Here is a 17,591-nt window from a genome sequence, read left to right as displayed (position 1 = left end):
TTATACCACTACTACTTTTGTTTGTATATTCTGGCTAAACTATTTAGAAGAAGGTATAGAAGTTGAACATAAAAGCCGTGAAATCATTGGGTGTTGTATCTAGCTGAACGCCCACTGGTGTAGCTTAGAGTGCGTTAAACTGAAATTGAAACAGCCGCCGAACTCCAACTTCATTATCGAGGGCTTGCCTCGTGCATTATCGTGATTGTGTTGCAGTTACTACTACATAAATTTCAGCTTTTTATTTATTATTATTATTTACAAAAGCATTAAACACAATATTTAATTGCGCCATAAAAAGTGCGTTAAACAGGCAATGCCACCAGCAATCGAAACAGTGAGCAACAGAGACAGTAAGTCTGTTGTGTTGTTCTAGACACGAATGCAGTTCAAATGCAATTGCATTGACCCCGTCTAGATATGCATGCATGCATGTGTGTGTGTGTGTGTGTGTGTGTGTGTGTGTGTGTGTGTGTGTGTGTGTGTGTGTGTGTGTGTGTGTGTGTGTGTGTGCGTGTATGCGTGTGTATAAGCGTATTTATTTACTCTTAAATATCTGTTTGCATAGTGCTTATCGCACTTTTTCCTATGTGCGTGTGATATTTTTATGAGTTTCTTTTTTTTTTTTGTGTTCAACACACGCTTGCAACATGACACAAGTTTCGATCGATGTAGTTATTTTTGTTGTTGTTGTTGTCGTTGCTCGCCCCTGCCTGCCTGACTGCCTGCTTTTGTTTGCTGTTCACAGTTTTTCGTTATTATTTACACAATTGACCCTTTCACACCAAAAACTCATTGAACTTCAACAACACAAGCAGCAGCAGCAACACCAACAACAGCAGCAACAACAACAACTGACAGCAGCTCACGTACGTGGCCGGGATCGCTTCCTTTTTCTTCTTCTGCTGCCACCTCGCCTTGAGCTCAACTGCTCAACTGTAAATAGTCATAAATGTTTTGTTTATGTTTACAATTTAGCTGCTGTTGTTGTTGTTGTTGCTGTTGCTGTTGGTTTTGCTGTTGCTGTTGCAGTTCGTGACTCTTCTAATGTTGTCGACATTGTTGTGCAGCATGTTGCTAGCTTGTCGCTTGCTTGCTGGTTGTTGCCGCTTGCTGCTGCAGCTGCTGTTGCCAAGATTTCTGAATTGGTAATGGCGCTCTCATAGCATGTGCAGTTCAAAGAGGTGAGCTGTGAGCTGCATTTTATTGCTATCTAAATCGCTGCTCCATGTATGCGGCGAGTTGTTTCGGGTTTTATTTGCTTTTAATTTGACTTAAAACGAGCTTAAATGTCAGCCAGCCTCTAATCTACATATGAATGCTTCAACGATCTGCTAGAGAGTGGCGGGCGCTAGACTTTATGGCCCATTTCCCGTATATGGTGTACATAAATCTTTTTTTCTTTTTTTTTGGCTTTTTGTGTTAAATTTTGTCTAAGCTCGTTATATTATTAATGCATTCAATTAAGTACCAGCAACAATTAAACTGGCAATGAGCACATTAAAAATAATGTATGAGCCTAATAGGCTAAAGCCATATTAAACATTGTTAGGCCTGTTATTGTATTGTTTGTATACTACTACTATGCTTTTTGTCAATAATTATGACCCTAAATATCATAAGCAACAACAACAACAACAACTACTACATGAACAGCGACATATTGTAATTCAGCAGAGAGAGCATTAAAAACATCATTAAATAAATTACAATAAATACACACGAAAAGCTCTTTGGCAAGATAAATATAAATTTGTAGTGTAAACAAAAGCTAATTTTGTTGTAGTTTTGTGAATTATGCTTGTAAAGCGATGTTAATAAATAATTAAACGGCAGACAAATGGCGTACCGGATACCAAAGGTAAAACAATGAGCGGAATTGCTGTCCGCACAGTGGGAGAGTTTTTTCCATTCATCTGAGATTTTACAAACTAGGTTTCTTTACTTGAGAGTGTAGAGTGTTGTTCATGGATCCTATCACCATCATTCAAAACTTGTTGAAACTTTAGATCTGACGCATTGAAAGCCAAAGGAAAGATAGCACATATATCTTATATTATCTATATATCTTACTGTTATCGTACTATCGAATCATTGCAAGTCCTGTTAAGAATTTGAATAAAATAAAAGCAAAGGCAGATAATACAGGCATTAAGATCGACTTTGATGTTTTCATTCTATACGACGTTGACTCTGAGGACTCTCGTACCGCTAGTAAATTGTTCGCAGTAGGAAGTGGATCGATTTTCGTATATGGTGTCCTCGATTCTGGCTACTACTGGAAGACAAAGTAGCTCATGACGATGGACAGCGGAGACCACTAAAATTGTCAGGCGGAAAAGGCTGCTAGACTTATTTATTTGATTGAAACTAAAATATCTTTTTTCTCCACTTAAAAACCGGCAGGCTGACGAACAAACAGTTGGATATGGGATGCGTATCGTCATGCCGATCACAAATGTATCTATAACATGTGATCTACCTTCCTTATTACATGTTTCTCGGACATGTTTTGGGAAGGGCATTATCTTTGGAGCACCATGAGTCATTTCTAGTTAGAGTTACTTATTTTCGAAAAATAATAGTATGACAAATGTGACTCAAGTCGTATTACTATAGCACATAATTGTTGATTTAAAGAAAAATCATGCTTGTTATAAATAGCTTAAAATAAAACAAAACCATATTATATATTTATCAATTTATTGGCAAAGCTACAAAACAATTACTAGTTGTACATGATATCTTTAGAACTTAAGTAAATCGCTTCGGCTATAAGTTTTCACGAGAACTATATCATGATAGCTTTTCAACAGCTTATTACTCAAACCTATCTCAGGAATTTAATCAACCCTAAGCGACTTCAAACTGCAGAAAAGAGACGAAGATAAACAGCAACTTGACGGCTGCTTAATCCCACACTCAAGACACACATCACACATAATAACAATCAAAAAAAAAAAAGTCGAAAAGTCTCTTTGAATCATGAAACCTGTATTTAACTTCAGTTGAAATTTAACTTAAACTCCAAGCCAATATCAGATGATGAACACATACGACTAAATTAGATTAAGGCAAATTAATTTGTCTGACAAAAGTTGGCGGCTAAACCAAACAAATCGAATAACCAAAAAGGCATAAAATAAGAGGGAAAAGGGCAAAGCCTAAAACAAATGGACGCAACATTAATTATTCAACATGGGCAACAAACTAAACTAAATCGATCACATGTCTTTGCGTGAAACATTTTAAAAGCAATTTATCATAAAGCTGACGAGCTACAACAAAATCCACAACAACAACAGTAAGAAACAACAATGCATATAAAATGATATAAAACCGCCGCCGTGTTGTACGCATAAACAAAAAATACAATTTAGCATAAATTATGCAAAAAGCAAAATTAAATAATGAAATCACATTGACAAACGCATGCCTATGCAAATGCAAAAATAAGTTAATTATTTAATTTATGTGCTCGAAAAAACAGCACAACAACAATAACGGCAGCAGCAGCAATAAAGCCAACAACCAAAATAAATGATATATGCATTGGATATTTGAAGGCAGAGGCATGATTTCAAACTGCAATTAAAAATGCGCATAAATTACAAAACAATAATAAAAACAACAACAACAACAGCAGAACTACCAATAACAGCAACAGCAACAACAACAGCAAGAAGCGTCTGTTACACGTTCAGCACAGGTGACAACATTAGTTTTTAATTGCAATATAAATTATAAATGTGCGAGAGCGTGTGGCGTAACTACAATGGAAATGTTTTACATAAATTACCCAAAATTCTGAGTGCCCCTCAACCCATGCAGAAATCCCCAACATACCATCCGAGAATCTATTCTCGCTGCAAAACAATGCAAAATTAATTAAAATATTTATATTTATAGACGACATTTTAGCAGTTGTTGGCATCAACTAATTGACAGCTGAATGTCAATTGAAAAGAAATTCTACTCCAAATATTCAAAAATTCCAACCTTTTGAGCTTAGAATAAAATTAAAGTTAAAGGTTTGTAAGCTGTTGAAGATTTAATTTGATCGCAATTGCAATCCTTTGGGCATTATGGCTAAAATATTTAGAAAGATGAAGTCTGCTTAACTCAAAACTGTTAGCTCTTAGTTAGCCTAATAAAAAAGATGAATACATTGCTACTTTCTAACACACACTTATGTACATCGTCCGTTATCAATCAATCGAAAGCTTCGACCATCAACTTGAACTGTTCGAATCAATTTCTATAAATTTAATTTCGAAATTTGAAATAGCTATAATTGGACAAAAGATCAAAAAGGAGATGAAAGCTAGAATTAAGTACACACATATTGATCGCTGACTATGCAGGTTAGGTACATCTTCTATCGACTTTCCGTAAAAATAGCATAACAATCGAATCGTTGAGAGCCTAGTTATTGATCACAAAGCAACATTGGGTTTGTGCTATTGGTAAAAAAAAATGCAACATACGAAAGACATCATTGAGGGATCAGAGAAAGACCAAAAACCTTTTTTTGACATTGTTGATTAATCAATAAAACCTTGAAACCAAGATTAAACGTTTAAAATAAAGCATCCAGATGAACCAAAACCGAAAAATAAAATAATTTTGAGAAGCCAAAAGTGAAGACGATGTTGATTTGTTTCTACGAATTGGGAATTTATTGGGAATTCATTTCACTTGACCATATGGTTAATGCTGTGGTTAATGAAGGGTTTGGATATCGTACCGAAAGAAGTTGGCATTTTTTGATTGACTTTTTAATAACAAATCGCATTTTGACTGTCAACCAATCCCCATTCGCCTGATTTTTCAATTACCTATTCGGAATGTTATGTATGAAAACAAAGAGGAAAGCTCTTGCACTTGCTTTTTGATCGAATAATATACACATTTTGCTTAAAGTTCAATTCTCCGCATTCATTTGAGAAAGCCCTGTCATACCTCTTTATAGTTGTAACATACATGTGGTGCTTAGACATTTAAGTATACCCTTTAACTCTTTGGGTAAAAGTATGTACAAAATGGTTCGTTAATATTCTTAAGAATATTCATGTTAACCACCCTAGAAATTTAAAGTAAACAGTAACAATTCTCTTAAGGACGAGTTTCTATCTCTATCGCTAAGGCGGTGTTATTTGAATTATTTAATTAATGAACTGTAATGAATTGAAGGACGGATGGAAGATAATGGGCTTAGGGCTATTAGTAGTATTGATCCGCTGCTTTTCAGCAAATACCTTCCCACTACCTTCGTCCCTATTACATATAGTACGAGCATTTGTTTAGACAAGTGTGTGTGTGTGTGTGTGTGTTCAGGAAAAGGTGCGTACGCGCAACTGAGCGCAACGGTGAGAATTCTGGAAGGGGTTATCGGTTAAGGGGTTTTAATTAATATTACAACAAAACTGACACCAGTGAACAACATTAGCTAAAGGCTTGGCAAACAGTCAAACGAAAAAAAAAAGGAACAAAAATTGTGTGCTCCAAAAACAACAAACGCTTATGTACAAGTATGTCTGGCATTTCCTGCAATTTGTCCAGCGAGTGCTCAAATTGCCGCCTCAGAGAGTTGCATGCAACTTGCTTTTGGGCTTGTTGCATATTAATTTAAATATAATTATGATAATTTTTATTGTCAAGGAGGCAACGACCGACGGACTAGGCTGCCACATGTTACGACAGTCGCGCCTTGGGCAAACAACCCCGGCAAGGATGCACACGAAAAACGGAGAGAGAAAGAGAGAGAGAGAGAGGGAGATGAAGAGGTGGAAAGGGATGTTGAAGACCGTGTGTAAGCATCAAAAAGGATTAGTTATTGAGTTATTTTCAAAATGAAAAGCCGCTGAGCTGGCCAACTGACGGCCAAGAAATACCATCTTGTGGGTCTGTCTGAGTGATTCAACTCAACAGTAACAGCAGCCAACAACAACAACAAAGAACGAGAACAACAACAACAACAGCCACTTGCCTCTGACATTTGTGCGTCAAATTAAGTGCAGTTTGTGAACTCTTTTTACCATGCCCCATGATGGCACATGGTCGAATGGATCGCTTGCTTCATCTTCGGTCATTGAGCAGACTTTCCTGTCTGCGTTGCCTGCCTCGCATTTGCCTGCTGCTGTTGTTGTTGTTGCTGTTTCTGTTGCTGTTGTCTTCGGCCTGTCCATGCGTTGCGTAAACTATAATTAATAACAAAACATGTTATGGTTATGGCTTTAACTTTGCCTCTGCTTTGGCTGCTGCTGCTGCTGCCAGAAAATTGTTTTTGTGCTCGCGCCTGCGGCATGAGGCCACAAAACAGGCACAAAAGGGTTTGCCTTCATTGCACTTTGTATGATCACATGAAGGCATATGTGCATACATACATACATATGTGCTGTTATATATATTGTACAATATGTATATATATGTACGTGTGTGTGTGTGTGTGTGTGCAACATATGTTATGCATTTTTTAGCTGTCTTCGGCATTCGAAAAATTATGTAGCATTTAATTAGCGCATAATTGCTGCAGCAGCCACAGCCTCATCCACAACAGCTACAACAAGAACAAGAACAACAACAGCAACAGCAGTAGAAGTGGCAGAACAATCAGCCACAACAACAGCAAAATTAAGTTAAGCTGTTATCTGTGCGGGCAGCAACTGCTCGTCTCGTTAGCGTTCATTCTAACAAATAATTTATCTGAAAATATGGCTGAAGACTATTCCACACACACTCACACACAAACACATATGCTCGTACATGTCAACAGAGACATTCCAAAGCCAACACCAAAGCTACAGCTAAAGCCCAAGCTCCCAGCCAAGTTGCAGCCAAATCCCGCGCTACTTAGTGCCACGAAAACTGATGCGTTGGGGCACCAGAAATGTCGCATGTCAAAATGTCTGCGAAAGCTTGCCTGAGTGCTTCTCTGCTCTCTCCCCAAAAATGCACCTACACTGAAAGAAACAAGGGGCCAAGCAGACTAATTTGTAATAATTACAAAGGAACGACATCTGCCTAAAGATCGCCTCCGATTTCGAGCAATTTTACTGCCAAATTTTGCAACATTTTATTAGCAGTTATAAGAACAAATTCTTTTATAAATATGCAGTTTACGAAAGGAGCGACTTTTTAATATCAAGCCTGTCTTGTTAATAACATCAGAATAGATTCTTGACCTCAAAAACGTCATTCAATGAATATTTTTCATAATTTTTAATATTTGCATTATATTAAATTTTGTTTTACAATGTATTAAAGGACTAGAAAGAGGCAAATCTAAATAAAAACAGTTTGTCCTGACTGACTGATTGAGGGTCAATCCAAAGCCCAAACTTAAGAAAACCATTCTCTAATTACTTTTTATTGGAAACACTCTCGGAATATCGATTATTGCCTAAATCGGGGAAGAAACGTAAAAGGTGATTTTAGAAAGCTGAAGCAATTTGTAATATTTATAAATCATATACCTGTATTGAGATATTGAGATATCGAGAGGTAAATTGTAACTGCGATTTCATGTTAGAGATCAGACCAGTGCCTTTTTCAAAGTACGTCCTAGTCTTGTAACCATATCGAACATAAATTTAAAAACAAAACTAAAAGAAAACGTATTTTATCATTGCTGAACAACTTTTGTCCTTTTCGACAATTTTAAATTTGAGATTCCACACATTTGTGACTTCTGCTGTATTTGTTCTGCAGCTTGTCAGTGTTAGAGCATAGAGCATTCTACAAGTATACTGATAGTTTAAATATTGTCAGTTTTAAATTATTTCGATATGCTTGTAATTTAAATATACTAAGTGCATAATTCATGCTGTCTGCAGCATGCAACAGAGTGATGCCCAATTAAACAATTTTGCAAAATGTTCACACTCTTAAATATTTCTTTAATGTAATACAAAGTGTGCGTTTTCTGACAGTGTATGAATGTCTCTGTTTGTCTGGCCCTCTTTTGGCGTCTGTGTGTGTGTGTGTGTGTGCATTTGTATTATTGTCTAAGGATGCAATGACGATGACGATGGCGACGACGACGACAACGCATAAGTTCAAAAGCAGTCAACAGTTCCTGTTTGCAACTCAACGTCGTCATTTGGATTTCATGCCTCGTCGTCGTCATCAGCGTAGTGGTTGTTGGATTTGTTGTTGTGCATGGTAGCTGTTGTTGCTGTACCTTGTGGCTTGGCAAATACTCAACAAACCATGAAAGTAAATAAATGTTTTGCAACGTTGCAGAAATAAAATGCAATTTAAGTCACACAAAATGGCTAACACACAACGCGCATAGCAGTTAGCAGAGCAACACACCAGCTCCAACACCAACAAAATAGTGCACGGAAAAAAATGAAGTATCTAGAACGTTGCAGCACCCGCTGTGGTCTCGTCTAGGCTGCATGCCACAAGCCACATGCTGCATGCATTTTTGTGTTCTGTTTTTTATTTTCCAGTCAGGTCTTTCTTTTCCATTTTTTATTTCTTGTTTTTTTTTGCTTTTTCCGCTTTTTTTTTTGAGGCAGTTAAAGTAACAAACAAAGCATGGACCCAGAGTCAGTGGCGGGACGCAAGGTGCATCGAACTTTGCATTCTGCACAAAGGAAAGTGAAATGTTTTTGGCTGGTTGGGTTTTGTGGTTTAGGTTTAGGTTCTGAACCTGAACTGGGGAGGCTGTTCGCCTGCATTTGGCCGTTGCATTGCACGGCTATACTGCCAGTGCAAAAACAAAAACGAAAAAAAAATGAACAGAGAAAAAACAGTTGTAATGGAAAACAAATTAAAAGCAAAAGCAGAGCAACAAAAAAAAAAGCGATAGAATAATTACAAGCGAACATTTGAACGCAATGGCAATAGGCGAGCCGTCCAATACAACATCATTTACGTTGCAAAAGAATCAAATGAGTTCAAATAATATTACTTTGTTTGTTAGCTTTCACATTAGTGATGTACTATACTCATTTGGATTTCTTCAAGAAAAATCCATTATCGATTTAAAAGGATCCTCATCTTCTATAAATTTTGCTTATTGCTTAAGGTTTTTAATATAAATTCATTATGTACACATACTATTGTTTTCTAAATTTCTTTGTTTGTCAAGTTCTGCAAATAATATTTACAGCAACTTTTTTTTAGCGTCGATGTTGTTCAAGCACGTACGATACTAATCTAAGGATTAGTGATTGTACTTTTTAAAACAAAAACACTTAACCATTCAAACAATTTTCTTTACAGTTGTTTTCTGAAATTTCAAAATCATCTATAACTGATTGCTTCTTAATGGCTAGACTTGTATCTACACATTCTTTTAGCTGTATTTATAACTATAAGACTAGCGTTATCATATCAACTTATTCATGTTGTAAAAAACTTTCTGTCTCGGTTGATTACGGTGTGGAAACCAACCCTCAACACCTACAAAATAGGGAGCAAGATTTCCTTTAAGGGCTTACTATAATTTTAAGATTTAGTTGAAAAAATGTATGATAAACAACATGAACAATTCATTAACAATTAATCACAATTAATTAATTTTTCAATAAATGTTTTTAAGTCCTTTTTAAAGGTCAATTGCATGAGGACAACAAAAATGAGCAGAAATTGAAAATTTTAAGCTCAAATATAATGCAATACTGCAGATAAATTTGTTGGCTTATTTTCTAAGCTTCTGCAATCACGATAAAGTGTGTATTGTAAACATTTTGTTGGCTCAGTACTAGGTTAGCTCTACTAATAAGTATGATGAAAGCTCTCTTTTGGAAACCTCTTATGCAGAAACATTTTCTAAAACATTTCTTTTTATGCAATAGGTATCTAAGTATCTTCTGAAGCGGACAATCCCATTGAACAGACTAAGAGGGCTATCATTGTACTTATTATGTTTTTCTTCTTAGATTCAGTTCATGTTTCGCATCTCTATATCTGTATCTGAACAATTCCCAAAGTGATTCCGAACTGTCGCAGCAATTGCAATTTCCATTTCTGTTCAACTGTGTATGATTACAATTTTTTCAATGTTTTTTGCCTATTGAAAAAGAAAACAAATATAAAAACAACAACAATTAAACAAAACAAAAAAAAAACCAAATTAAAACCAAAAAAAAAAAACAAAAATCGACACAAAACGCAACAACAAAACAAAAATGAAAACAGCAACGACAAAAAGTGCAGCAAATGGCAGACGAAACGGAACAATAATTAAAGCAAAAGGAAAGCGACAACACCAACAACAGCAACGGGATGAGTGACAAGGAAACCTTAGCAAAATGTGCAGTACCCGGCACATTGAATGGATGCGCTTCAGCTCCTGCTTCTTCTTCTTCTGCCTCTGCTGCCGCATCTCCTGCTGCTACTGCTGCTGCTGCTGCTGGTGCACAAACGATGTCGTCCACAACGTCTGCCCGTTGCTGTTGGTTGTCATTGATGCTGTCGCTGCTGTTGTTGCTGTTGTTGATTTGTTGTTTTTGTTGATGATCCAAGGCAAAATCAGTGCAAAAGATGAGTGTATACCACAAGCCAAGGCAAAACGGAAAGAAGCGGCAGCAGAAGAAGGCAATGCTCGGTGTCGTTGCAGACTACTTGAAAAACAGGCAGTGGCAGGAGGGGCGTGAGGGGTCGGCACTGCAGCCTACACACGTTTTTAGCTGCTGCTGCTGGTGCTGTTGCTGCCGCCGCTGCACTTTGCTGCCCCCTATTGACAGTCACGTCATTTTAGTCAGAGCACGATGGAACACACACGCAGCTGCAGCGACGCGGGCAGCGACTGAGAGCAACTGAGCAACGTCACAGATTTCCCAGACAAGCAGGTGGCAAGGCAAAGGCTGCAAGGTTGTCGTTGCAGGCGGAGTGCAAAGTCCCGCCAGCAAATGGCAATTGATGTGCCCGCAGTAGCAGCGGTAATTGCTGCTGCTGCTGCTGCCACTGCCACTACTGTCCACTGTCTCTGCCACTCAACCCCCTCCGTCACCCTCCCTTCCAAACTCATCACCTTCACCATCACCCGCCCCGCTTGCAACAAGCTACTACGTCTCCGAACTGCATGCAAATTTTGCTTTTGCGTGTCTAGGCGCTGACTTTCGACCAAGCTCTACAATTGATGCCCGTTGTTGCGCATGTTGTAAGAGACGAGGCTCCTGTTGTTGTTGCCGTTGCCGTTGCTGTTGCTGTTGCACTTCACGTCGTTGTCGTTTAGAAAATTATGTTGTTGTTGCCCGGAATTGGTTTTTTGTTAGCAGGCTCTTAAGCCAGAAGACAAACAAAAAAAAAACCCCAACGTACGCCTTTCCCAGTAGGACTTTAGAGTACATGGTTTACGAACAGAATGGTGATTATTATGCTGAGTTTTGCGGAAAAGAATTCATCGCAGCTCCTCATGTAATATGTCTCGGCCTGGAATATTATTATTGATCAAAGAATTGTCGTTCTAAAAGCTACAATTCGGTGTATCCTGAAACCCATCTGCATTGCTTGACTGGGAAAACCCTATTCACCGATTTGAAGACTGCTGCTGAAAGGAGAATTTTAGTGTGAAAAGTACATTTAGCATGGAATCAAGTTCTCTCTGTAGATGTGTGTATTCAGACTATAAGTATGTGCGTGGCCCCACTTTGGGCTTGGCCAAGTCAAAATGATTTCAATTAGTGATAAATCAGCGCAACAGGCTCCACCCTTCAGGCAACATCTCCCCATCCTCCATCCAGCATCCTCCATCTCATCTCCTTTTTACATTTGCCCATATAAATTTTCAACAATTTAATTTGTTAGACCTCAGAGCGCTTAAGCCAGCAAAAACAACAACAGCAACAACAACAACAACATCAATAAAAACAAACAAACTGCATTTAATGCCCACAAAACCTGGAGTGAAGAGGAAGCAGAAGACCTGAAGATTTTAGCTCACGTACATATATATTGTTCTTGCCGGCGGTGCGGTCGCAAACTTTCAAGAATTATTGCATTATCAAATTTATTTATAACAGAAATTAAATAAGTCAGCTAAGCTTGGAATAGTCACTGCCCAGAAGGACGACAGCTATAGCTCCTCCAGACTGCAGCTACAGCTACTAAATTCTCTCGAATGCAATTTGCTTAAGCTCTGTACCCGGCCTGCTCCGGAGTGGGGACGAAGCAGGGGCGCTCTCGAGCAGATTTACTAAGCGACGACTACAACGGATTCGAGCAATCAACAAAACCGGCGCAGGGCCACAAAGCGAGAAACAAAACTACTATAATATACACTCAAACAAATTTAATTAACTGATCATCAACTAATCATATTAATAACACTGATTTTTATCGGCTTTTAAAATAGCCTCAAAAATTTAATAAAATTATGCTAATTATTTTATATTATTTCTATTTTTATGACAACCTTTCAGATGTCACTAAACAGATGTCTTGTTTTATAAGTAATCTAATATAGAAACTATTCAAATGCAGGCCTAAAAATTATGATATCTATAGTCTCATCAGTAAATTCAAAGACCGAATGTATTGTTTTACTTATCAGATATGTTCTTGAAATATTCTATCGCATTTCCTTAAGGGGAATTCCATGTATTTCAAATGAAATGACGCACAAATTATGGAATTATCATTTGATGAAACTTGGAAAAAGAAACACGCACTCGGTAAATAGTAGGAGAAAGCCTGCGATATGGCAGGATATAGGAAAATGTTCAGTTCTACGCAGTAAGTTCTTGGTAAATATTAAGTGCATTTAATTATATTTAAAGCAACTAAAATATTATATCTCCAATCTTTCGCAAATTATATGCAGCACTTTTTCTCAAAAACTAAATCAGATTGGAAATGAAATGGAATACTTTAAAATCCAGCTGGTACCACTAATTTGAATATCTTTTAAAGAATTTTTAAACAAAGTTTTAATGCAATGCCAATCTCTAAAATGAAGTCTACAAAATGAATAAACTGTGCATGTAATTGTTCTAATTTTTTCTGAGTGTATGCGAGTCTGCACACACGTGACTGGCTGACTGGCTTACTAGCGGACTGTCTGCCTGGCCTGACTTTGGAGAAAATTGCAATTGCAATTACCAATGGCAACAAAGCTTGGCCAGACGACAGAGCAACTGCAACTAAACAACAGCTATGAGAGCATGGGGGATGAGGATAAGGACGACTCAGACGATGGCGACGACAGTTAGACTTGCAATTTTGTGTTGCAACTGCAAGAGCAGCAGTGCATCAGTTGCATCAGCATCAGCATCAACATCATTCTCAGCAGCATGATGAGGATCATCATCGTGTTCGTCATCGTCATCAGCAAAACAGCGACGCGCGACGACCATATCCATTACATATAAAAGGCCTCGGTTTGCAGCCCTGCGGCTGGCTGCCTGGCCAAGTTTGCAAAAGAAAATCGATTTCTGCGCCCAGGTCCCGGCCTGGTCGGCTTTTTGGCTACCCATCGACTGCATGGACTGCATGGGCCGCATAAGCATTGCTGCTGTTCCTGATGTCCAATGCCTTGGTCTTGGTTTTGGCTTTGGCTTTGGTTTTCGTCTGCCCATGCTGTCCATTTGTGTGTGCATTCGTTGGTTCGTTTGTTTGTTTGTCGCTTTTAATGTTCTCAACGTTCGCGGCAATGGCGATGGCGATGGCGGCAACTCTTGACTGATTTTTATGCTTTTGGCCCAATTGCCCTGCAGTAGCCTTGCCGAGTTGGGACAGCCTGTGCGGCCCAACAAAAGCGACCGGTTCTGTGCTGCTGGTGCTGCCGCTGATCTCTGCCTGCCTGCTCTGCTCTGCTTGCTGTTTGCGTTCTCAGGCGTGCCTCGCGCCAATCCAACCCTGCTGCCCCCTATCTTTCCTCCTTCCACATTAGCGGGCCCTTTGTTTGTATTGCACAATTGCAATATAAGGTCATTCCTCTGTTGTTGTTCCTGTTGCTGTTGTTGTTGCCGCGCCTGCACGCTTTTCGTTTCGTTTGATGAGCGCGCATCCGCGTCCGCGTCCGCATCCTTTGTTAGTTTTTCCTGAACTTATTTTTTTTAGTTTCGTTGCTTTTCTTGTTGTTGTTGTTGTTGTTGTTGCTGCTGTTATTGTATTTTTATTTATTGCGCGTTTTCTGCTCGCATTTTTATGCTCGTTTATTTACTTTTCATGCTTTAAGTTTGCCGTTGGCATAAATTTGATTGTTGCTGTTGTTGTTCTCATTGCTGTTGCTTTATTGTTTTTGTTGCAATGGCCAAGTTTAAAGTGCGCCCCGTCTGCTTATCGCATAATTGGTAGCAATGTCTGGCTGCTGCTGCTGCTGCCGCCGCCGTTCTTTTTTGTGGTACGCAGCCCGTTCCTGATTTCTGGATTCCTGGCCAGCGCATTCCACAAATGCCGGCAAAACACTTGTCAGCGACTTAAATGGCGCGCAGCTGTGTCTGCCACTTGCCACTTGCAGCATGCAACAGCAGCACCAACAGCAGCAGCCGGCATTAGTTGCTGTTGTTGTTGCTGTTGCTGTGGCAGACACACCTCTCCAAAGGTGTTGCGACTTCTGCGGCCGATGCTGCCACTGGACCGACTGGACCGACTAGTAAGACATTTGCCATGATTATTAAGTTATGCCTTGGGCAAGTGCGTGGCATTTTTATCTTAATTGTTTGATGAAGTTATTTTTAATTTTTTTTAATTCCCCCTTTCCGTTTTGGACAGGAACCAAACGCCTTTGAACAACGGTTAAAGGAATAAGTGCAAGCCCCCTTTTTAGTTTATTTTTTGTATCAAACGAAAAATAATTAGCATAAACAATTTGAAAATAAAGTTATGGAGAATGTTTCCACTCTCGCACTTAAAGATTAGAAAATAAAGCATGTATAGTAGTTTGTAATTTCAATAGGAGCGCTAGAAAATTGTTGACAAATCTGCAAAAGCTTAACTTTATCATAAATTTGTGTGTATGTACATACATATGTACCAAATGCATATATCCAGCGACTCTTATGTTGCTTGGAAAATATTATCCTGAATTTAAAATTAAATCGAGCGACAACTCTTTTTATATTTAAATTGGCAGCATTGTTTCTGCCAAATTTTCATTCAATTTTATACAAATTTTAAAGTTATTTTTCCAATTTTTATAATGTTTGAAATTATCCAACAAATGGAATTTTTGCATGCGAAAGGCTATGAATGATGCAGTACGATTTCGATCACAACTTTAAGAGTAGCATAAAATGTTCAAAAAGGGTTGAGATAGACTTGAAGACGAACCGCATCTAAGACGATCAAGATCATCATAAACATCTTAAACAAATCAATGGAAGATAAAGATGTTTCTTTCTTACATCTATATTTTTATTCAAAATACTTAGCATTGTTTTCGTATATTCATAAAATTTTCGTATTTCTTAATTTAAAAATCTTTATGAAGTTTTCACATCAATCTTGTTACAATTAGAAACTTTACAATTTATGTATTCTCATGTCATAGAATTTAATCAAATTCTTTTGAAAATCATCTGAATTATTTGACCTTCAAGAAATATTAAAAGTAAGGTAAGATATTTAGATTTTTGATGAATTGTTGATTTGCAGAAAAGTAGAATGCAAATATAGTTGAAAATATTTTTCTATTGAGCTGCAGTTCTTTATAAAAATATCAGAAACAAATGTCTGGAAAAACACATAACTGCCAGCTTTAAAATTCAAAATAAACGAAATCAGTTCTCTAAAATAATTTATTAAGATTTACTTGACTGAAATATTGCACGGTTTCAATTTATTTATTTATTGTATAGTAAATGGATGAAGTTCAATATAAAAAAAGCTAAAGAGAGGTAAGCAAAGGCTGTTATATAAATGATTTGCATACAAGTACTCGCAAGCTTTGAAAAGCAAATCGCACACGAAATTTTAATTAAAATAACATAATTTTCATGATTTCCGAAAGATTTGCGAGCAAATTATTCGCCTGTCAGACCGTAGATTAACATACAACACATTTAGAAGATAGCAGTACACATCTATGGATCAATAGAATAGTCTTGTTTCCCAAAAGCATTTGGATAGGAAACGATTGTTAGAAATAATAAATATAATGAATCGCACAAATCATGCACTTAAGATTTAACAATTCGAACGAACTTGCCTCAAGTTGTGTGTTTATGTGTGCTTCGAGCTTGAACTCACTTGCCTTTAAGCTGCCGGCAAAGTTTTCAATTACATTGAACGTTTATTTATGGTTTCTCAATAAAAATCACAGAGCGCCACTAAAAAGCAACAACAACGGCAACAACAACAATAAAGTAGGCGATGTAAAAGCACGGCCGCCAAATGTGGTCCATAACAATTGTATGGCAACACGCAATTTGCAATTAAGGCCGGCTAAGCAGCAGAGGCAGCAGCAGCAGAGGCAGCAGCAAGAAGAGCAGGCGAATAAGGAGAGAAGGACAAAAACAAGCAACTACAATTGTCAGCAAATCCGCCCACGCGGGGCAGCTGATAAGCACAATAAAAAACAGGCAATGGGAAAACGCAGGAAAACGGTAGGAAAAGTCAGAGCAGAGACCAAAACAGCAGGCACATTTATTACAACACACACACATACACACACACACGCTCAACCCCAGCAGGATGAGAAAGAGAAGTAGAAAAAAATAATAAAAAAAGAAAAACAGAAACGCGGCTCAGCGCACAGATTGCCGCACTACACACATACACACACACACACACACACACTCTTAAACACTTAAACACACATATACACGCAAACACCAGATTTACACACATACTCACGTAGAGAGGGCAGAGCACTCCAGCTGTGTGCCTGCAATCAATAAAACGGATTAGGAATATCCTTAAATGCGCTGCTGCTTCGGTGGAGGCAACGGCTAAAGAGAGAGTCGAGCTGCGACAGCACTGAGAGGCATTAGAAGGTGGGCGTAGAGCCAGCAGAGCAGTTGAAAACAAAACAAGGCGGCAGCAAATCTTTTACAATAACAACACAACGTGGAAGGCAATAGCACACAACAATAACAACAAATATAAAAAAGACAGAACTTACCATTTAGGCGTGGAGCTGAACTGCTTGCTGGCTGCTGCTTCAAGACTTTATAACTGTCGTTGCTGCTGCTGTTTTAGTGCTGGTTTTGTTGTTGGTTGGTTTGGCTCGCAATTAAAACGAACAAAAATTACAAACAAAAACGAAATTAAAGACACAGGCACACGTGCTCGATTTACCGTTAGAGTTGCGCGATCAATAGTCGTTGCTACTGTACAAGTATGTTTGCTGTTAATATATTTTTTGTCACTTTTTCTCTTGCACTTGCACGGAAATACACGCCATGACCTTAACACCAACGACCTTTGCACGACCGGCAGACTAGACAGACTGCTGAACAATTACAAAATAGTAGTTGTTTGTTTATTACTTATTTATGCAAAAGACTGTTGCCACCGCGCTGGTTGCTTGTCGTTACTCTTGTGGTTGTTGTTGTTATTATTATTATTATTAATTGCAGTTGGCAGCGATGCTGCTCGTTGTAGCTGATCTTCTTTTGCTCTTCTCTTTGTACCTTTTATTCAAAACGTCCATGCTGAGGCTGCTGTTGCTGCTGCTGCTTCACATAATTGCA

Source organism: Scaptodrosophila lebanonensis, unplaced genomic scaffold, assembly GCF_003285725.1.
Source record: "Scaptodrosophila lebanonensis strain 11010-0011.00,11010-0021.00 unplaced genomic scaffold, SlebRS2 tig00000024-arrow-pilon, whole genome shotgun sequence".
In the NCBI taxonomy this organism is placed as follows: domain Eukaryota; kingdom Metazoa; phylum Arthropoda; class Insecta; order Diptera; family Drosophilidae; genus Scaptodrosophila; species Scaptodrosophila lebanonensis.
Note: the sequence above shows the minus strand (reverse complement) of the source record.